Genomic DNA, 24,140 nt, shown 5'->3' on the forward strand with positions numbered 1-24,140 from the left:
TTCCTGTTTGTCAAGAAGCCTTCTCATCAGGGCTCTATAAATACAGAACTACGGCAGATGTGTAATATTTAATGCAGCCGAACCGTGTATTATATTGCCGTTATGTCATGACCTCCAAAGAGAAAAGCAAGCAAACTCGGAATAAAGTATTCTTTTATTTTTTAAAAACTTTTCCGGATTTCACAGGAAACAGGGAGTCCGGCTAACTAAAATATCCGTGCGGAAACAGCCGGACTCCCATAGATCCGATTACACACATTCCCTCAAAACTCACCTTTTCACTCTTGCCTTCAACTCCTAATCAACTAACCCCTTGCCTTTTTTCCACCTAGCTTAGCACTTTCTACTTTTGTTGTTATATTTGTTTTACTTGCTTGTAAGCGCTTTGAGGACCAGGAAAAGCGCTTTATAAATGTAATCTATTATTACATTAAAATAGACTACAAACAGTGTATTCTCAAAGGATTGAAGCATTGGCTACTTATTTCTTGATGTTTTGTGCATTAAGCATTCTGTTATTAATGTTTTCAATAATGTACTATCATCTCATGGACCCCTTGTGGGCTGCTTCTGTGTATTTCAATCAGGAGAGACTTCATTTTATTTAAAGAACATTTATTGACACATGCCATACGATAAATGTTAAGTCTTTGGCGATTAGACCCCGATCCTGAAATGGTATATCTAAAGGGGGAAATGCAGCCGTGAGCTTTTAAAAATAAAAATAAAGGGAGGGTGAAGAAGAATAAGTGAGCAGTAATAAACATTCAATCGATTTTCATTAGGCTACTGTAACATTCTTATACTGTTTTATAAACGTTTGAAGACAAATGCAGTGTTGTATGAAGTATTTGGTATTCCAGTGTATGGATGCAGCGATTAAAGGTGGGGTATGTAAGTTTGAGAAACCGGCTCGAGTGCGCTAGGATTTGAAAACACACAGCAGGAAAAAATCTGCCACTTCCTTACAGAGCCCCTCCTCCAACACACACGAACACGCACATGACCAATGAGGGCACGAGATAAGTTTGTGCACAGATGGAAGGCTGAGAGGCAGGTAGGCCATCCAGTTATTTTAGCCGGGCCGGCTCAGATGATTGGTCGTGCTTTTTACAGTACTACGGCTTCCACAGATGATATTTTTGTATGGATTTTTTGTCAAAGCACTTTAGATATTCATTGCTATCGGGATGTTAAAAGCATTCCATGGAATATAAAAAAAGTGTATCTCAAGCCGGTTTCTCAAACTTACCTACCCCACATTTAACCAATGTCACTTTTAACAGTTCAGCTACACTGAGTGTTTTTGTTCTCACTCTCTAAACAACTACATTATGGTACGTTAAGGTTCCTTACAGCAACTGTTGCTCATTGACAAATATGGAAAACTGGTTAATCGGGTTAATAAAGGTAAATAGGCACAGCAGCTGAAAATGCCAAAATGTTGTGGAAAGATCCTATAAAACCTTGAATTATAAGAACACATTCATCCATCCTTAGTGTAATAATTGTAAAACCCTGACAAAGGTGATGTTTCCTCAGACTATTATCATAGCATCAAAATGTAAAATCATTGCATCCCTAGAGCCTTACAGCAGAACATTTCAAGTGAATAACAACTCCTCCAACAGGCACATTGTATTCCAAGATAAGGGATCAAATAGCATTTGATAGATAACAAACAGTCTATAGATCCCCTTGGGGAAATGATATCATGATGCGTTTGTTACGTTACAATTTGATCTGCCCAATAATAGGGTACTGATATATTACCCTTTGTTGTAGTTTACGGTTTCACCACTTGATTGTCACTGTTGTTGATTTGCACATCTGTAGATTAATGAACTTGTGTATAGCTGGTGCTACAGACAGCAGAACTTTTTGCATTTTTCTTTAACAAATGCCACCTAAGATAATGGCGTGCCAACAATTACCACAAATGTTAACAGCACACATACATTTAATTGTACAAAAGCAAATTAACATACCAAATGGTGCAGGGTTCCCAGTCATAAAGGTGCTCCGTCCCCCCTGTGGCAGGCAGACAAAGACATTGTACATCTGTATGTTATTTGAACGTTGAACTTTTCACAAGTACTTATGATATATGTATTGTTCAAATAGTTTGCATATATTTAAAAATATAGTCGTGAAAAAAGAAGTCTGACCGACTAGAGGGATTTACAGGATGTTTACACAAATAGCTTAATATTGTGAATTGGACAACAGCATTCCTTCAAAGTAAGATAAAGTAATTGCTATACACATTCAGAAAAGTTATCCAACAGCAAACACTGTCATCCAGGTCATCATTATCCTACCTTTCGGTTCCTTGTCTTTATTATTTTGCGGACAGGGAACACCTCGAGTTGGTTGTGAGAGCAATCTGTAATTGTATGGAATACATTATTAACAGGTAAAGTACGTTTTGTATAGGGCTCAACTCAGAATGCACAAACATTTCCACTGTGTGACATAAGCACATTTAGTGTTTCCTACTGAGAAATCACAGAGGTTTAAGAGTCTACACATGGTTTTATTCAAAATCTTAGCTTCTCTGCCATTCCTTCGGGATGTTGCTGTGTCTGCTAATGGACTGATTACATCTTACATTGCTTGCTACTGAGTGGATATGTTTTAGTCTTATATTCATTACACTGGGACTTGGGCTCTGTAGCACTATATTACATTAAGCAATGATGTGCAAGCTTTCTATTAAATTATAAAGTATAGAAAGGTTTTAATGAATGTGACTTCAGCTTATCAGACAACATACATACAGGTTACTCTGTTGTGTCTTTGTTTTAACTCCAAAATGTGCATGTGTGCTAAACATTAATATAGCATCCATGCATAACATTTGAAGGCAAATATGAGTCCGGCCTTTCATAAATCAATGTTTGGAACGTCTACAAAAATCGCAACATGAACTTACTAATGCTTATGTGGCATCTAAATTAGTAGAATACAAGCTAAATATACCTTTCATTGTTTTGGTTCTTTTACGTTGCTGCCGCATTGGTGGGATTTGGTGTGATGGTTCCTGGTGTGGTGGTGGGTGGGTGATGGGAGCCTGGTGTGGTGGTGGGTGGGGGATGGGAGCCTGGTGTGGTGGTGGGTGGGTGATGGGAGCCTGGTGTGGTGGTGGGTCTGCTGTTTCCCCTGGTTGCTGATCACATGGCAACAAATGTAAGATATAGCTATCGGTTGGGTTGGGTGGGTCTTGGGGTGGTGTTGGTGTGTCAGGGGTCTCTTCTTGATCTGGGTTGAGTGTTGTCCCTGAGTTTGCAGTACAAATCTTTTTAAAAGCCAACATATTTATTTATTTATTATGTATAATACCAAAATGTTGCATTGGTTAGTTATCTGTTCATATATATTTATACATATCCACATCTGTTTATACAACCATTTCATTCATGCCTCCCCATTAGGGATGTTAAGATTCACCAATTCGCATCGGTTCACCGGCATAAACGTTCAAGATGCGAGTGCACCGGTTGAAAGAGTGCACATCGGCTACAGTTTGGGTTGAACTCGCGATGCATCGATTGTAGCGTCTTTGCATCAGTAAAAAAACGATTAATTCATATAAAATCCCCTCATCTTGTCAACGCTCAGCAGAGACGATCTTTGATCATTGCGTCGCACTATGGAGGCCCGAGAGTCTCAGTTATCAAGACACACGGAAGTCGAAGAGAAAGAGAAACACAGTGTACCGAAAAATACCTACAAATCAAACGTTTGACAACACTTCGGATTTTTCAAGAAAGACGGTCAACTTCAAAAATCGCTCGCAAATTGTAAACGATGCCGTGCCGCTTTAGTAGTACGAGGAATTAAGCGATGCACATAAAGAGGCGACATGGCTGCGGCTGAAAAGAGAAACCTGAAAGTTAGACTATGAGTTAAATCACTCAGTGAGCTGTTCTGTCAGAGAGAGTGGTGTTTAGTTTACAGCAGATTGTGACTGCCAATAATAGTTTAGATGTCTTCCTTACTGTAAGCAGTTATGATAGAGCTGTTTGTGAAAGGTTATTTGTATTCTTTATTGTTCATATAGAAACCACTGCTTTCTGCTCACTGGTGAGTTAGCCTATGAATGAGTGTTAAGCACATCAGGCTGGCAGCTGTATGGGCATTGCACTGTGGTAGTTGTTATTTGCACATTGTTAATCCTGGGCAATGCATCCTTAAATTGTTTAACTGTGAGGTGTTATACAATTGTACTGTACTCTGGAGAGTTTTTTAAGGTAAAAAAGGTAAAAAAATAAACAGCATGATGGGATGTGCAGTGCTAGTAGAGAGAACCAAATATGTAAAGCACTTTTTTGTTAATTTATGGTTAGCTGCATAATAAGGAATAAAACAAAAATCCTCTGTCGTACCATATTGAAGTATCATTATTTTGCATCGTGTTGAATCGTATCGCCCCGTATCGCATAATGTTGAATCGCATCGTATCGCCCCGTATCGCATAATGTTGAATCAAATCGTATCGAACTGTATCGCAACAGGGGTGAATCGTATCGTATCGCATCGCTTGGTGTTTCAAATGTATCGTTAATGTATCGTATCGTTGGCAACGTATCGAGATGCGCATCGCATCGGCCTCAGTGATGGAGATGCACATCCCTACTCCCCATATTAGTATTTCATTTTACTTTCTGTTTCATCTTATTCTATTTTTGATGTATATATTTGACTTATTCCTGCATGTTAGTTTTGTTCTTGCACTATTTTATTTCTTCTTGTACTGTTTGTATGCTCCATTGTTGGAGGAGCCTGGGAGTTAAGATTGTCATTTCCAACAACTACGCTGTAGCGGTGCATATGACAATAATACCTTTGAATATTGAATGTTTGAAAACAGGAACATGGAATACACACACATACATTATAAAATATGAAATTAGGCCAATGTGCAAAACATGCAAAAAAAGGCAACCCTAATCAAGCTAAACTGTAAAAAAAGTCAAATTGATTGAGTATGTTTATAAATATTTATAAATGTTTACAGCAATCAAACTGATCGCTTCAATATTTGCAAAAGTCAATGGTATCCCCCACACTGGCTTATCATTGGAAAATGGAAGTTTGATAAGTGAACAAAATGTATTTATTTAAATTTTGGCCTGCAATATAATTAGGACTCATATGTGAGATTGTGCGAGAGCTGTCACTGGCTTTATTTCTAGACTTTGCTATCCACATGTGTAGGTGGGAAAGATGTGCTGGGTCAGGTCACTTGAGAAGACGTGTGTGGGGGCCGGAGTGTCTTCAGTGCGCTCTTTGTGCACCACAGAACGCATTGGAGACACAGTCTGGTACTTGCATCTGTTCTGCTATTGTTTACTGCTATTTCATGTTATCTTGGATTTTTTTCATCAGCTGTGGTGCGCTCCACAACTGACCCCGAGTGTCAGTACTATACTGTTTCAACCATCTCCTCTGCGCTCCGATGGTGGGGAATGTGATGGCGAGACAGTGCTGATGAAATACTAAGTGGAATTTGATTTGAGATTTGAGTTGTCTTACTTCTTTTACAATTGAAAGATGCTTATGGAATTAGTTATGGCTCACAGGCATATGCAAAAATAACACTGATGGTTTGAATGTAGGATCTTTAAGAAACGTGTGATATTAACTGAAATTAAATATGTGAGAGGTTATATAATGATGCTTATAACATGTATTTATACAATCTGGCTTCAATTCACCACCTCACAATATGCATAGACAATTTCCCCTGTCACCATAATCTTCTGTCAATTAAAAAAAATATATAGATTACAACTTTTGCATGGGAAGTGGCATACACCTCTTTCAAGCCCTGTTTTGTGCATACATAACAGTTATAAATGAGACCCCAGCTCTTTAAAATGACTCTCTTTGTTGTTTTGAAATAAACAGGACAAATCAACACCACACATTGTATAACAGATAGTCAATATATGCATGAGTGACTTGTGCAGATGGTTATTAAATAAATGCAATCTCACCTGCAACCAGCAGATTGTATATGACCTCAACATTTTCGAGGCATGTCTTGGCGTATGTGGTCAGCTGGGCATGCGTGGGCATCAACACCTTGGTTTTAGATGCCACCCTCTTGCTAGGGGGATACGCCAACAGCAGCAGGGGCTTCAAGCCAAGGGCATGCAACTTTTCCATCTGGGAAAGTAATTGTTGAGAGGTAGAGAGATCAATTAGATAAATACACAAAACTGTTGTTTACATTTGTTGAATTTATCTGCAAGCTTGCCCAGAAGTAGCATCAAAATAAATCATCTACACTAATATCCTGGCATCATAATAAAAACAATGATTTGTTCATAATGTTTTGTTGAATACATTTGGGATTTTTAACTTATGAGACATTTCATAAACTTCCTACACATAATAGTTCATGCTGTTTGAAAATCATTAATCATGAATTATATTCTCATTAAAGGTAGGGTATGTAAGCTTGAGAAACCGGCTCGAGATACACTTTTTGTTATATTCCATTGAATGCTCTTAACATCCCAATTGCTATGAATATCCGAAGTGTTTTGACAAAAGATCCATAAAAAAAATTCATCTGTGGAAGCCGTAGTACTGTAAAGAGCATGACTAATTATTTTAGCCGGCCCGGCTGTATAACTGGACGGACTACGTGCCTGTTAGCCTTCCATCTGTGCACAAACTTATCTCGTGCCCTCATTGGTCATGTGCGCGTTCGTGTGTGTTGGAGGAGGAGCTCTGTAAGGAAGTGGCAGATTTTTTACGGCTGTGTATTTTCAAATCCTAGCGCACTCGAGCTGGTTTCTCAAACTTACATAACCTACCTTTAATGATACAATTAATACTGTGGATGTGAAACAATACCAGTTAATTTATAATCCTCTGACAAAGTAATAAAACTACTTTTCACACTTTTGGTGAATGAGATAATTCTGTAAACTACATTCCAGAATGGCGGCGACATCAATAACGTGGAACTTGATTCGGTTTTTTGTCATTGATGACAACCACTGCTGCTGCTGGCTTTGGAATTTTTCTATTTTCTTTTTCAGTCTCTGTGTATGGTTACATACTGGGCAGATTTTATTACCACAGTAAATACTTTGCCTACAGCTTGAGCAGGTTTTTTTTTGGGACCCTCCAGCCATTTGTAGGAGTGAGAGAGTGAATGATTAAAAGAGAAAGTGAGAGAGAGTGATTGAAAAAGAGAAGGTGAGAGAGTGATTGAAAGAGAAAGTGAGAGAGTGATAGAAAGAGAGACAGTGAGAGAGAGAGTGGCTCTTAAAAGTGCCGTTGGTTTTATATGTGTGTGTGTGTGTGTGTGTGTGTGTGTGTGTGTGTGTGTGTGTGTGTGTGTGTGTGTGTGTGTGTGTGTGTGTGTGTGTGTGTGTGTGTGTGTGTGTGTGTGGATATGTGTGTGTTGGTGATATAGAGCTGTGAAGCAGCTGTAAAACAGGAAAAATAAAAACATGATTAGGATTATTTAGAATAACAGTAACATCTGTGCATTACTCTATTATGCAATAATAATTTAGTATAATTTATATTGTGCATATTCTTATAATATGAGGGACATGGCATACAAACAATACAGACACAATATACAAACAATACACAAAATGAAGAGAGTGCAATAATAATTAATCTGTGCATTACTCTATTATGCAATAATAATTTATTATAATTTATATATCTTATATCTTCTACTATATATTTTAATTGTACAATGTAACAATCCCAATGTCCCCATTGGCCAGTCAAATCCTCTGAAAAAACTCCAGGTCCACATTTTTGTTCCACTCCATCGCCGATTCCACTATTACAACTCTGTGTTGAAAGCTGTCTTTACAACACATGGGCAAATACAAGCATTTAAACATATTTTTCTAACAGGCACCTCCACTATCCAACTGTGCCGGGGACAGCTAATGTCATTTAGCTGTATAAACTATAAATGCTATCCAGCTGTATAAACTATAAATGCTATGACACAGCTGAAGCTCTGGCCTTCCTTAAAAAAGATAACTAATTTAATAAAAATGCACCGTTTTTTGAGAACAAACATTGGTAAATAATTCACCATAATACATTCTGACGAAAAATAAAAATGATTAGGAATACAAATAAAATAAAAGAAGCCTCCCGTGAGTTACTACAAGCTATAAAGTAGATTTTTAAAATGTTTTATAGAATAAAAAGCTCACTGCAGGACGTTGTAGAAATGCGTGTGTGCACCACGACAAAGGAGCCTCATTCACTTTACATTGGGGTTGTTTGCGTGGTGCCGACACGCAAATATAAAAGATTCCGTGACTCCACCACGCAATGCGGTGTTAAGGAGTCGTGGAGGAGTCACGCATTCTGGTGAGATCAGGTTGTTTACAGATAACAGATTAGGTTAGGATACCGGATAAAGTTAGCAACACACGTTAACCATGAACAGCCTATTCATCCGTTCTCCTAATGCTATTTCAACCCAACGTTGTGGAATTAGAGAAAAGGGGCTTCTTAACGTGCTTTTATCCGGGGTGGAAGGAGTTAAATATTAGTTAAATATAACATTGGGGCGTGTGATTGTAGTGGGTGGAGGTGGTGAAATGAGTATATCCATCTTGGAGTTCAAGCTAGTATAATATAGTTAACGTTACACAATAATAAGGAAGAGAGCTATTTTTGTGATACATCGCTATTGATATGGATTTAGAGTGCATAATTGAGACTTCCAAACAGTAAACAAAAACGTAACTTATGGGTGAGTGTTTTTAGCAGTCATATTATGTCCTTGTGATTCTGTTGATTATTACCTGTCTGTATTATGTTGCAGCTCAGCTGATTTTGGATTGATGGCAAACGGAGAGGGACTTAAGTGAGAGTGAAAACACAAGGTAAGTTTCAAATAGGTCAGCAATTTCCCATCCTATAGGTTGCTATATAGATGTATCTAACCCTTTCTCCTGTCTTTGTCTCCCTCTTTCAGCACAAGAACCCCATGGGGATTCAATGGAGCCCGAAGACCTGCAATGAGACCCTCACCCTGAGCCTGAGTCTCAACTCCCAGAGTTTTGCAAGCCTCTCCCTATTCCTTATTTTGATTAAACAGACGTTAAGCTTTCCAATGGTGTGGTCTTCGTTTTGTGAAAAATATGATTATACATATGTTGTTGTTGCTGTTGTTGTCTTTTGTGATATTTAAATTGCTCCTGCTGACTTGAGCCAGCCATTCTTTCCTCCTCTCTGTGTCAGTGGGGAAGCCGTACATTTGAACTCCTTTCTCTGAGCGAATGGAGCATCCACAGGCAGCACAGCAAACCATGGGGGAGACGATATGCCAGGACAACACAGAGGAAAAGGCACAGACAAACTGCATGAATGCTATTCAATGTTTATTGAATTCCATTTATTTACAATGGATGTTCCTAAAACAACACATTTAACATCAACATCATGCTGCTGCTAGTGCTTTGACTCATTGTGCTGTCAGTTGACAATCATTGATAGGCACCTGTGGGTCTCCTGTCCTTTCTGAAAGTCATACAGATTACATTAGTCATTTAGATGACTTATGTCCTCAATTACCAGGGGATTACTGAAACCACCATGAATTAAAGAAATGGTAGAAATGTATCTAATCAGAATTTTTAAACCTTCCTTCCCTCCCTCTAAATATATCAATAAACATTAGGATGTGATGTTCCTGACTACCATACAGGTTTAAGAAGATAATATTTGTTTTAAAGAATTCAAAGCAATAAACAACAGGCTCTTTAACCAAGGCAACGTTAGCCTAACATGTATATGTTAACAGGTAAGATAGCTGTTCACACTGTCTATTTTCTACTTTTTGTAATGCTATTTTATTTCTATTTAAAGGCCCTGACACACCAGGCTGAAATCGGCCGTTTTCGTTAGTCGGACGACGAAGCGTGCCCTTTCGCCCAAACTCAATTTGGTGTGTCCCGCACCGTCGGCCGTGACACGCCTTATTTGGCCTTTCATGGCCGACGCGTTGACCACAGGCAGTCGGACAAAGAAATCACTCTGATTGGCTGTTCAGCTAGCGAATCAGTGCATGAGAAGCGAAACAGTTGCTTGAGAATGTCTTCCACAAGCAACACTCCAACGGCTGATAGCTCCAATACCGCACGGAACATGTTTTCGACGGACGAGAGTGAAAACGGAACGCACACGCTATTTGTTGTTTGTTTGTATCACGTAGTCTGTTCTTCTTCTCTGTCTTCCTGTTGTTGCCTCTTTTGAATGACGAATACACACTACCGCCGCCTGCTGGTAAGGAGAGTTATTGCCACTCACGCATGCGCAGTTCGTACGTGCTCGGCTGAAGTCTTTGCGGTGTGTTCCAGTGCGACACATGGCCAAGACGCAGGAGAACACGCCGACGCAACAGTTGGCGTCAGCGTCAGCGAGTTCTCTGGTGACTGCTTGGTGTGTCAGGGCCTTAAGATGTTTACATTTTTGATTGTTTGATTCTAGTCTTTTAACTGTCTAATGTACAATGCCTTGTCTTTTGCTGCAGCGTAAACATTTCCCCAATTGGTATCAATAAAGTACTTCTTTTTTTATCTTAATCCTCAAAAGTAGTTATAAGACACCAGCAAATGTTGAATTTGATTTATGACCCTGATAAGGAATGATTTATGACCCTAAAACCGGAAGTCCCGCCCCTATACACCGGAAGTCCCGCCTCCCAAACAGGAAATCCCGCCCCCAAACCAGAAGTCCCGCCTCCCAAATCGGAAGTCCCGCCTCCAACATCCATTTAAAGTGTCACCTGTCACTCTGAAATCAGACCTATGACCCTCTTATCTATTCTGACCTTTGACCCCCTTATCTTTTATGACTTGTTTGTGCGAACATTGCCCTGTAGCGGCAGATAAGCCCCTTTGATGTGACCCTGTTAATATTTTACTAGGTCACAATCGGTCAATGATGTTAGGATTATGTTTTAAACAGGACCCAGGCGCAGGCAATGACTGAAGATGTTTAAATGGTTTATTGTTTCGGAGACTCAGGCAGGTTTGGTGATTATGGAGGTCCGGAGTGGAGGTAGGCAGTGAGAGGCTGGACTGATTACCAGGCAGGCAGGTAGGATGCAGGAAGCAGGCAGGTTGGCTGGAAGCTCTGGTGGATGATGGCCGAGGGATTGCACTGGAAACACAAGAGAAACTAGTTACAAAGAGTACGGATTTACACGCAGACAGGATAACTGAATGGGCAGCCAGGAGGATGTAATACCACTGGTGTAGAAAACAATCTGGCGGTGAGTTGCTGGGAGACTGGAGTAGATAAGCTGTGTCCTGATTAGATGATGAGGGACAGCTGAGTCGGACGGCCAGGTGAGAGCAATCAGGCTGCTGCCTGCAAGGGACACCACACCCTCTCCACACACACACACACAGGGGAACAAACAGGGACACAGTTTGGACTGTGACAGTACCCCCCCCCCCTCAACGGGAGCCTCCAGGCGAACCACCAGGCTTATCTGGGTGGTCCCTGCGAAAGTCCCGAATGAGAGAGGGACATAGAATGACCTTGCGGGACACCCAGCTCCTCTCCTCAGGACCATAACCCTCCCAATAAACCAGATACTGGTACCCACGGCCCCGGCGGCGAATGTCCAACAGCCGTCGGACCGTGTAGGCCGGGTGGTCATCAATAACAAGGGTGGGTGGAGGGGAGATGGCCGGAGGGCACAAAGGGCTGGACAACACTGGTTTCAACTGGGACACATGCAAGGTTGGGTGAATTCTCATGGAGGGAGGCAGCTTGAGTCTAACAGCAGATGGATTGATTATGCGCTCGATCACATAGGGGCCAATGAAGCGTGGTTTCAACTTCTTAGACTCAGCTTGTAAAGAAATATTCTTTGAAGAAAGCCAAACTTTCTGACCTGGTTGGAACTGGGGAGCTGCGGTCCGGTAGCGGTTTGCAATATGCCGATTGCGTTCGTCGGAGCGGAGAAGGGCAGAGCGGGCATCCTTCCAAATCCTACGACAACGACGGAGATGGGCTTGGACAGAGGGAACTGCGATCTCATCCTCTTGGGCTGGGAACAAAGGGGGTTGATATCCAAGAGAACATTCAAATGGGGACATACCGGTAGCAGCACTAGACAGTGAGTTATGAGCGTATTCAATCCAGGGCAGATGTAAGCTCCAGGAGGTGGAATTCCGGGAGGTGACACAGCGAAGTGCAGCTCCAAGGTCCTGATTGGCTCTTTCGGCCTGCCCGTTAGTCTGAGGATGATAGCCTGAGGAGAGACTGACAGATGCTCCAAGTGCTCGACAGAATGCTTTCCATACCTGAGATATGAACTGTGGCCCTCTGTCGGAAACAATGTCTGTTGGAATGCCATGGAGCCGGACAACATGATTGACCAGGAGGTCAGCAGTTCCAGAGGCTGTGGGGAGTTTAGGAAGAGGCACAAAATGAACTGCTTTGGAAAAGCGATCAACAATAGTGAGAATGGTTGAGTTACCCTGTGAAACCGGGAGGCCGGTAACAAAATCTAGGCCGATGTGACTCCAGGGATGACTAGGGACTGGGAGAGGCTGGAGTAGACCGATAGGAGCCTGGTGTGAAGACTTGCTACGGGCGCAAATCGTGCAGGCCAGCACAAAGGCTCGAGAGTCCGCTTCCATAGAAGGCCACCAGAAGTGTCGTCTCAGGAGGGATAGGGTCCGACTCACACCCGGGTGGCAGGCAAAGCGGGAAGCATGGGTCCATAGGAGAACCTGTGAGCGGACAGAGTCAGGTACAAACAAACGGTTAGCTGGACCCTTTCCTGGATCTGGATGGTCTCTCTGTGCCTTCCTCACTGAGTTCTCAATCTCCCATGTTACAGCGCCCACCACTCTGGTAGCGGGGATTATGGTGTCAGGAGCTATGGGATCCTGATCCACTGCAAACTGCCGGGACAATGCGTCAGGTTTAAGGTTTTTAGAACCAGGTCGGTAGGTAAGGGTGAAGTTGAACCTCCCGAAAAACAATGCCCAGGCCTGACGGGAGTTTAGTCGTTTGGCAGTTTGTATGTAGACCAGGTTCCTGTGGTCTGTCCACACATTGAATGGATGTTCAGAGCCTTCCAGCCAGTGCCTCCATTCTTCCAGCACAAGCTTAACAGCAAGCAGCTCCCTGTTGCCAACATCATAGTTGCGCTCAGGGGTTGTCAGTCGTCGGGGAAAAAAAGCACAAGGGTGAAGCTTTTGGTCGGAGACTGAGCGTTGTGATAGAACCGCCCCCACACCGGTGTTGGATGCATCAACCTCAACAATAAACTGAAGAGATGAGTCAGGGTTCATAAGAATAGGAGCCGAGGTGAAACGTCTCTTCAGCTCAGAGAAGGCAGCCTCAGCCTGAGTAGTCCACGAGAAGGGGATTGCTGGGGAGGTGAGTTGGTTGAGAGGACCGGCAACATGACTGTAGTCTCTGATGAACCGGCGATAGAAATTTGCAAAGCCCAAGAAACGTTGAAGCTGCTTCCTGGTGGAAGGCTTGGGCCATTGTGCCACTGCTTGTACCTTCTCTGGGTCTGTTCTCAGCTGACCTTGCTCAATGATGTAGCCCAGGAAATCCACTGAATCCACGTGAAATTTGCATTTCTCTACTTTGACAAACAGCTTGTTCTAGAGGAGCCTTTGTAGAACCTGCTGCACATGTTGGGTGTATTCCTCCATGGTCTGTGAGAATATCAAGATATCATCAAGATACACAAATACTGAACGGTTCAGGAAGTCACGGAGGACATCGTTCACAAGAGCCTGGAAGACAGCTGGGGCATCGGTGAGTCCAAAGGGCATCACTAGATACTCGAAATGGCCTAGTGGGGTGTTGAACGCCGTCTTCCACTCGTCTCCTTGACGTATGCGGACCAGGTGGTAAGCATTCCTGAGGTCGAGTTTCGAGAAAATGGTGGCCTTCTGTAGGGGTTCGAAGGCTGAATTGATGAGGGGCAGTGGATACTTGTTCTTGATGGTGATGTTGTTAAGGCCCCGGTAGTCAATGCAGGGGCGTAGGGAGCGGTCCTTCTTGGATACAAAGAAGAAGCCTGCTCCGACCGGAGAAGAAGAGGGTCTTATGATGCCAGCAGCCAGTGAGTCTTTGATGTATGTCTCCATGGCCTCACGCTCAGTTCGGGACAAGTTAAACAGGCGACTGGATGGGAGAGATGCCCCAGGAAGAAGATCTATTGTACAGTCGTAAGGGCGATGAGGGGGCAGAAAAAGAGCTCGCTGCTTGCTGAAAACCTCTCCCAGGCGATGATAAACCGGAGGGACAGCGGACAAGTTGAGTGGCTCCTGCTGAACTGGAGGAATACCGACCTCTGCTGGGGGAATTGCAGACCGCAGGCATGAAGAGTGAAAAAAGGAACTCCAACTCCTTACTTGATTCTCCGACCAGTCCATGTGGGGGTTGTGCAGTCTTAACCATGGCTGGCCCAGAACTAGGGGTGTGTGAGGGGAGGACATGACGTGGAACTGAATCATTTCATGGTGATTACCGGACAGGACGAGAGGGTTCGGTGACATGGGTGACGCGTGCCAGGAGCTTCCCATTCAGACCTCGAGCATTGAGAGGAGCTGTCAGAGGTTGAGTTGAGATGCCGGCTGAGGCAACCAGTTGGGCATCCAAAAAACTCTCATCAGCCCCAGAGTCCACTAGGGCAGACAGAGAGAGAGACTGTTGATTTAACAGCAGTGTGGCTTCAAGAGGCTTGCGGGTCTGGGGGGTTGAGGAAGAAACAGCCTTGCTCACCAGTATCCCCACCTTTACTGGCGAGCACCCTCTTTTGGGCGCTGGGGGCATGTGTCCACGAGATGACCGGAGTGAGCACAGTAGACACAAAGTCCCTCTCTCATTCTCCGGAGACGTTCTTGGGGAGTGAGTCGGGCTCTGCCTAGCTGCATCGGTTCCTCTGAAGACAGGAGAGGAGAAAAGACTTCAGATGGAGCACTAGGACTTGGGAAAGTCTCCGACCTGAATCTTGCGAGAGGAGACGAGACAGGGCGAGAGGGGAGTGACCCAGGAGATCGACTGGCTCTTTCCCTACGGCGCTCCCTAAGGCGGTTATCCAGTCTTATGGCTAGGGAGACCAACTCATCCAAGTTAGCTGATTCGTCCCTGACTGCTAACTCATCTTTAACAGAATCAGTTAGCCCGGTTTGAAAAACCCCTTGAAGCGCTGTGTCATTCCACCCCGCCTCTGCCGCTAAGGTCCTAAATTCCACTGAGTATTCGGCTACACTACGGGAGCCCTGTCGCAGTGAGGGGAGGCGTTTAGTAGCTTCCCTACCGCTGACGGGGTGGTGGAAAACTTTCTTTATTTCTTCTGTAAACTCTGGATAAGAATAACAGAGGTTGGACTGACTCTCCCATACAGCTGATGCCCAGGCTAGGGCGCTACCTGTAAGTAAACCTATCATATAACAAATCTTAGCTCTGTCATTAGCATAAGTAGACGGCTGCTGCTCAAACACAAGAGAACACTGCATTAAGAAAGAGTTACATGTGCCTAAGGCACCTGCGTACCGCTCTGGAGTGGGAATGTTTGACTCACGTGAAGGGAGAGCGGGGTGGGCTGGAACCTGTGATAAGGGAGCTGGATCCGCCGGAGCAGGCGGAGCAAGATGAGTTGAAACCAGGTTGAGGTGATGTCCCATCTGTGCTACATTGGCAGCTAGTGATGCGAGGTTATCCATAACCTCTCTGAGCATCTGGTCATGCCGGCCCACGAGGACGCCTTGGTTGGAGAGAGCCTCACGAATTGGGTCCGGGCCTGCTGGGTCCATGGTGGCCAGATTGTTCTGTTAGGATTATGTTTTAAACAGGACCCAGGGGCAGGCAATGACTGAAGATGTTTAAATGGTTTATGCTATTTACTATTTACCTTTTTTTTTATTTTCGATATATTATTAGACTATGTCTTTTATTGAGATATTTTCGACATAATGTTAAACACATTTTATAGTTATATGATTTTTTGTTTGTTTTTTTTAATTTTTTTCATGGTATTTTCGAACATAACATACAATGACTGTTTTCTTTTTCTTCTTAAAGAATATTTTTGGGTCAGATTAGACTTTAAAGGATAATGACAGTGTTAAAAGGGGAGACATGTGTAAAGGCTGGATTTTAAACTGCGTCCATTCTAGCAGCAAATGTTTCAACATACCTTACATTTTTCATGAGTTCTTTTTAAATTATTTTTTATTAGAAAATATTTTTTCTGTTTTTTTTTATTTTTCAGCGTACGAGATTGTATTTTTCCACTTCTTATTTTATCAATTTTTTTTCATATTTTCAACATACTTTTATTTTGTCTTTTTCTTTTAATATATAAATATATATATAAATATTTTTTTGGACATAATATATAATGAATAATTTCATTTTATTTTGTTATGCTATACCATGACTTATTTATTTGTATCCTATTTTCTATACAATAATTCCTTTCGACATAGTATATTAAAACATTTTAAAAACACATTATGTACATATCAAACATATATCACTTTATTTCATTATTTTCAACATACATGAAGGTGGCACACCTTAACCAAGTCAATCAACTAATAGCTTATGGCAAAGCCAGGGTGACAGCTAGTGATGTGACGAGCCGAGGCTTCGGAACACGGTTTGAGTTATCCAGGAAGTTTCTGGTGAAGCGCGTATCGCGGCTTTTATCATTTTAGGCCATTGACTGCTTCAGATAGTGGTTCAGAGGGTTCAGATGTGTTAAACCACTGACACTTCACAGTTGTATTAGACTCATACGGCCCCTCCTGTTACCGGACCCGGTCAAGAGGACTCAGACCCACCCTCTGAAGATTGTTTGTTTGCACCTATGTAACTTCCTGATGTTTGTACCGTGTGCCTTCGGTGTGTGTCCCATCCCTTAGTTTGGTTTCTAAACCTGCTTACTCTTCCTGGTTTTCAATAAAAGTTCTGCACAAAATTGCAAAAAGAAATCCAGGTAGTTCCAAAGGGTTCACATACTTTTTCTTGCAACTGTATATGGCGCTGGCTACAACCATTGATGGCCTCGTTTTATTTATTTTGCTCTCTATGAACCCTCCAGGGCTCCGTAGAGCACACAGCACACACAGTGACATTTGTTCTCTGCTTTTAACTCATCCTAGTACCAGGAGTCTAGTAGTAGGAGCAGTGGGCAGCTATTGTACAGAGTCCGGGGAGCAATGGGAGTGTGGGGATGGGGGGTTGTCCGGTGCCTTGCTCCAGAGCACCACGCCAGGGCCAGGAGGTGAACTGGGACCTCTCCAAGTAGCAGTTCACACTCCATATTTAGGTCTGGTCAGGGACTTGAACCGGCAAACCTACCGCTAACAGTTCAAACCCCTACTGACTGAGCCACTGCCGGACCGTTATGTTTATCTTTGTAATTCCGCCCACTGAGCACATACATCAGCAGTTTGCTCTGCAGCCAATTATTCAGCTTCTAATTATTATTGACAAATATTGTATTCACAAATCAAAATGGACGGACTCAAAACCTGGTTTAATCGATTCGTAATTGAATTTGAACAATATGGCAGTTTAATGGACAAGATGAAAAGCAGGAAAAATTGTGAAAAACATTTTATTTGAAAATGTTGAAGCTTATTTTTTCACCATCTTTTCTTCCCGCATCGGAGGAGTAAACTGGTTCTGTTCCGAGGAGATCTCTAGAAGGTAACAGTTATTAAAAGTTATTAAATGTCGTAAAATGTTCGTCATAGTTACAGGTTATCACTTTAGACGCATTGTTTGCAAAAAGGTGAATTCCCATTTGCCCGTTACACCGAGCAACGTAAATACGGCTGTCAATTTGTAAACATTGACATTCACTGGTGTTAGCTAGGATAAAGCCATGAAGATCATTAGGTGAGTTTCAGTGGCGGCTGTTTTGCATTTTTCTCCAGGGGGGGCTCTACAAAAATGTAAGCAAACTTATACACAAACTCAAAACATATGTCATATTACAACGCAGAGCTAGCTCAAAGGAAAATAGCACTTGATACATTCTATTATTTTAGTGCCTGTTTTTGTCAACCTCCTTATTATGCTTACTGATCCCTATAGAGCAGTGGTTCTCAAACTTTTTTCAATCATGTACCCCCTTTGAAAAAAAAATTCAGCCAAGTACCCCCTTGCCCCTGATCAGCTTAAAAACAATTTGTTAAGGAAAAAATGCATATAGAAAGAGGTACAGTACAGCGCTGCACCATCAGTGTCTGATTTATTACAGTTACAACAACCTTGTAACTGAGAAACACGCTACATTTAAAATGTTTACAATCCATCACTAAATTCATGGCAAACCAATTTTAACATTATGCAATAACCCTAAGACGACATTAGTTGCATTGAACTGATCTTTTTAATAAGTTGTACTTACAATTTAGTGTGAAACATGGGCTTGTGCTCTGCTTTGTCATTCTGACAGGGAGAAAAACTGCAGTTATTACACTTCACGTTTTGAAATATGTGTAACTCTGTTAATATAAAACCCACACTGCTCAAACTTCGTTAATTTTCCTAAAATTGGTATATTTGTATATTTATTTATTTTGGGGTGTGGGGAATGAAGTGAAAAAAATATATGAGCATTTTCTGAGCATGGCATTTTGAACCCTCATATAAACATATGCATAATGCTGCGCTAAACTTTGCGGCCACACGCTTATTGTTTAGGTCCTTTGAAAAGTAGGCAGTCATATAATTAACTAGAACTAACTAGATCTGATATATTTGGACATAGACGCGAGTGAAGTATAACCGAGACGCGAGAGAGAGATCAGATCAGCTGCTGCTGACGGAGAACACGCAGCTCTGCATGATCACAGCTCCGCCGCTCTGAGGGACCGTTGAGCGGACCAAAATACACTAAGAGTTAGACCTACAGATGTAGCACTGAATTTTGGACTCCAGTTTACAGCTTCCTGCCTACGACCTGCCAAAGACCAGTATAGAGGAATGTTAAGCCCTCCCACTATTTTCCAAGAGGGCGTTGCCAGATTTTCAATTTCAGGTTTTAACCAGGAGATGGCGCTTCATTCACAAATACAGAAAGACAAGTTTCATGGACTTTCAGTTGTGTTTTGAAGAGCATTTGAACACATCAATATTTTAGATCAACTAAAGTATATCTAATCTTGTAATTCAATAATATATAGTCTTTATATATTAAATAATCATAATTTAAATGTTTACATTACACTTCTTTATTTGTTATGCTCATACTTTAACCTTTACAATCATTTGCTTTAATATGCAGTATATTTTTGTGTTTGCTTCCTCCTGCTCCCTTTCGGACACATACTGTATGATTTATTATTATTATTATTATTAATATGAAGATATTATTAAGATAAGATAAGATGTTACTTTATTGATTGAACATTTTAGTTTAGAATGTGCTGCTGTCCCACGGTAATTCAAAAGGCTCACAGGTCACATTCCGAACATTATTTAAAACAATAGGTGCTTTCACACCGTCTACAGTTTGATTTGTATAGAGGGAGCTCTGTCAGTTTTCGAATGACCCATTTGCTTTCGGGGAGCCCTATTTTTCAGAGCACATCTTGCTACTAAATATGTCACACGCACGCTCTGTTGACTAGCGCAGCAGCGCAGATGCGATCAATTGACCTTTCGCAAAGCCACGCCCCCCCTTGGTTACTGTTGCTAGTCCGACAAGCTGAGAGCCAGATGCGTTAAACAAAGCCATAATGGAGGGTCTCCGTAACGTCGGAGTCGCCTTAACAGACTCATTTTGGAGCAATAACGCAGCAATATCCTCCAGGTCCCGACAAAAGGGGCTACAATACGCTATGGAGGGTTATATCCACAGTATAAACATTAGAAAAGAGGGAGGCACAACATCAATAGAGGCACCTGCATACAGGTCGCAGTGCAAGAGGGAAAAACCACATGAGCTGTATGTCAAATTCGACGGAATTATTATTATTATTTTGGAATAAAACAATACAATCACAAGAGGCATTACATGTTGTAGTTTGTCTAAAGTTAACTACCGTTTCCTTGGTGGCTTTCTGCATCCACCTTGTTGTTCCTTTGTGGGGGTTGGGGTGCCCACTTGTGCAGCAGGATTAGGGAAGTCGGCAGTAGGCTTTCCATTAACAAAATGCTACAAAGATTAAAGCAAAATATAAATGAAAGATTGCCTGTTGGCTTTCTTGTTTGTACTTTGACCACAGGTAGACTAATAACGGAGCTCAGCTGTTCAGACATTATTATGCATCAAGTGATATACATGGTCAAAACGACCTATAAGCACACAGCTTACAGCTGTAGTCGTGTGACTTTAGCCAACGTTAGCTAGTGAAATTAGTTAATTAAATTAGTTAGTTAATTTGTGAATGTAATCTTTGCTAGCGAGCTAGCTACGTTAGCACGTATTTACCTTGGAGCAAACGTGTTGATATTCGCCATATTCAGCTGGGCATGGGGCCTGCCGCATTTCTTTATCCACTGGCGGCATCTCTCCTCTCGGGTTTTGGGTTTAGGAAACGGGTAAAATATCACCCCCCCCCCTCTAAGCTTATGGGATATCTGCTATCCGATTTGCAAAGACCATAAGCACAACGCTTCACCATTTTCGCAATGAATTTGAACGCTAACGGCCCGTCTACACTACAGGCATGAACAAATCTTGAAGCTGGGCGTGTCTGAAGCTTGGCGATTTTTTGCGAGCAACCAATCACATGAATCTCCCGCCCCCGACATACAAAGCAATAGCAATGTTAAGACGAAGTAAACTGGATATAAACTCTCCAAACAGGCGAAAAAACTATCAGTTTCACCCACTGTCTCTGCCACCTCCCTCCATGCCTGGTTCCTCCGGTTTATATCCCGGTAAATAGTTCCGGTCGCAAAGAACCGGGTGATTTGCTACCGTAATATCTCGTTTGGAATATGAGGAAATGAACTGCGGTCTGGCTCTCCCAGCTTGCACACGGTTTGATTGGCTGCGCTTGCACTGGTGGGATTTGCATAAACGGGATTTGATTGGCTGATGCCAAGCATCGAGCCTCAAAAGTTTAACATTGTTCAACCTTTGATGCCGATAGATGCTCGTGATGCTTGCAAAGCCATGCCATGCTCCCCACAATGCAGTTCGGCGAAGATTAAAAATCTTCTACGTCACCCCATTCAAGTGAATGGGCGAAGCGTTGAAAGCATTTTTTGATGCCTGTAGTGTAGACGTACCGTAACGGCCCGTCTACACTACAGGCATGAAAAAATCTTGAAGCTGGGCATGTCTGAAGCTTGGCGATTTTTTGCCAGCAACCAATCACATGAATCTCCCGTCCCCGACATACAAAGCAATAGCAATGTTAAAACGATGTAAACTGGATAGGCTATAAACTCTCCAAACAGGCGGAAAAAAAAAATCAGTTTCACCCACTGTCTCTGCCACCTCTGTCTCTGAACATTGTTCAACTATTGATGCCGATAGATGCTCGTGATGCTTGCAAAGCCATGCCATGCTCCCAACAATGCAGTTCGGCGAAGATTAAAAATCTTCTACGTCACCCCATTCAAGCGTTGAAAGCATTTTTTGATGCCTGTAGTGTAGACGTACCGTAAGCTTGTCGGACTTCCACAGGGAGCCGCGCACGTGATCGAATATGATTGGACAACGGGCATTTAGGGGCGTGGCTTTGCGAAAGGTTTACTTGAGTAAAAGTAGAAACACACAGATCTTGTACTAGAGTAAAAGTAGAATTACTCAAATCTTGTACTTGAGTAAAAGTAGAAGCACAGAGATCTTGTACTAGAGTAAAAGTAGAAGTACTCAAATCTTGTACTTGAGTAAAAGTAGAAGCAATCAGGTCTTGTACTTGAGTAAAAGTAGAAGTACTCAGGTCTTGTACTTGAGTAAAAGTAGAAGTACTCAGATCTTGTACTTGAGTAAAAGTAATAGTCCCAGAGTGTAGGGATACTCTGTTACAGTAAAAGTCCTGCATTCAAAATGTTCCTCAAGTAAAAGTAGAAAAGTATTATCATCAAAATATAGTGAAAGTAGCGACAGTAAAAGTAGTCATTGTGCAGATTGATCCATTTCAGAATAATAGATATGATATGTTTTATAATGATTGATCATGAAAGTGTTCTCAAAGCTGGTAAAGGTGCAGCTAGTTTGAATGACTTTGTATACTGCAAGGTAGCTTGTGTAGTGGAAAAAATGCTCAACAGTGCTGCCAAAATTATAAACTGACTGCTCCACAATTTAAAAATAAATGCTTTTATATATTTCTATTAGATGTGACTCTTTGGTGTTTCTGTTATTATTAACACTGCTGCTTTAGTTGTTCTGACTGCTAAAATCCTCTGTCATTCCGTGGGGTGGGGGAGCCGGGGGCTCGGATCCTTGTCACCTTTTTCATACCTGATGAGTTTGCATCCCTGTATGTTAAAAAGCCTCAGTCACCTTAATTCATGTAATAAAAACATCTCAGGTCAGTAACACTCAAAGCTAAATGTGCAATACCATGTTCAGCTATGTTACTATTTATAATGTTATTGTTGTTACATCAGAAGATGTACATATTGAAATGATTTCTTAACTTACAGTAGGCTATTTTTTACAATGTGTGTTGGAAGGATTTATTAAATTACAATGAATATTGTCATTGTTGAAGGCTTTTAGAGAAGGGTGAACTATAAGCCTGAATTACATAACATTTTATACCTAAAAACATAAAAGCCACAATAAATAAATCACAATTATTCTAGTTATTTTTACCTCCCGTATTGCTTTCAACCCACCAGCTTTTATGGTGTTGTTACGTCACTAACTGTAAGCTTGTCACATACAGTCTATGGTCACTCAGAGTAACCTACTGTTAATTTAGCTGCTGGAGAAGAAAGATCAGGCGGGGAGGGGGGGAGAGAGATGTGGTTGATGGGCCATTAGTTGTGTAAATAGACAGCTGAGAGCTACCGTTTCATTCAGACTGTTTAAAAAACGGTAACAACGGACTATTTTTCTTAGCGGATGCATGTCAATTTAAATCAATACATACAACTATTTTTTAAATCAATAAAAACATTTTCTAAATCCATAAAAGCATTTCAATTAATATTGGGAGTCATGTCGTTACTTTGTTGAGAATATGGCCATGTAATAAGCGGGATAATTTGCAGCGACTTGTTCCTTATGGGGAAAATAACACCATTCATCCAGATGAGGATCCCTCCGCTACACTTTGGGATCCTGATCGACCGACGAAGCTCCATTTAAAATATACATATTTTTGGTGAATTACTGAGTTTAGGCACGTTAATAACGTTTTAATGAAGTTGAATACAGCATATTCATATGTGTCAGTGATTTCATGTCAATTCGGCGAACATAAACATGAATGATCGTGGTGAAGATGATGATTAAATTAGGATTACAAATCGAGAGCCGGGCTGCATTTCCTCCCGTTCGTTTTTTTCGAATAACAAAATTATTTTGTTAAATAACAACATCGTGATGTTTTGTAAATGATTACATGTCTCTTATTTAGCACAGTAGTATGATATCCGTGACATATGGATCTTAACAAAGTTCCGCTGTACATCCAGCATACATTATCTCACTTTATTTCACATGAGCTCCAGTGTGGAACCCCACTCCACCCACTGGTGGATCAACGATCCATTGCAGCTGGCTCCATTATAATTACATTTATCTATCATGGGGGCGGTCTCAAGTCAAGCTGGAGGTTTTCCCTTGAGCGAGGGCAGATCACGTACCAATCACGGCCCTCGCGTTTCAAACTGTCTGAAATGAATCGCTACATCTGTAACACACTTAGCTAGTTTATCTACTCTGGAACTAGCTAAACTAGTTATAAATATATTTGTTCTTTACTGTCGGGTCACTTAGGCCGGTTAGACAGGTTCACTGCCGCGCGAGACTGACGGGCTGTAAGGAGAGGGAGAGGAAAAGAGAGCACCCCGTTTACTTTTCCCATCTTATTATCCAGAATTACTTTACACTTTTGAATAAAGTAGTTAATCTACTAATAGTAGCCTAGTTCGTGTAAATGCATTAATTATGTTTTTTTTTCCATTAACATAACATATATCTCACGTACCCC

This window comes from Notothenia rossii (assembly GCF_949606895.1).
Source record: "Notothenia rossii genome assembly, chromosome: 1".
Taxonomy (NCBI): Eukaryota; Metazoa; Chordata; class Actinopteri; order Perciformes; family Nototheniidae; genus Notothenia; species Notothenia rossii.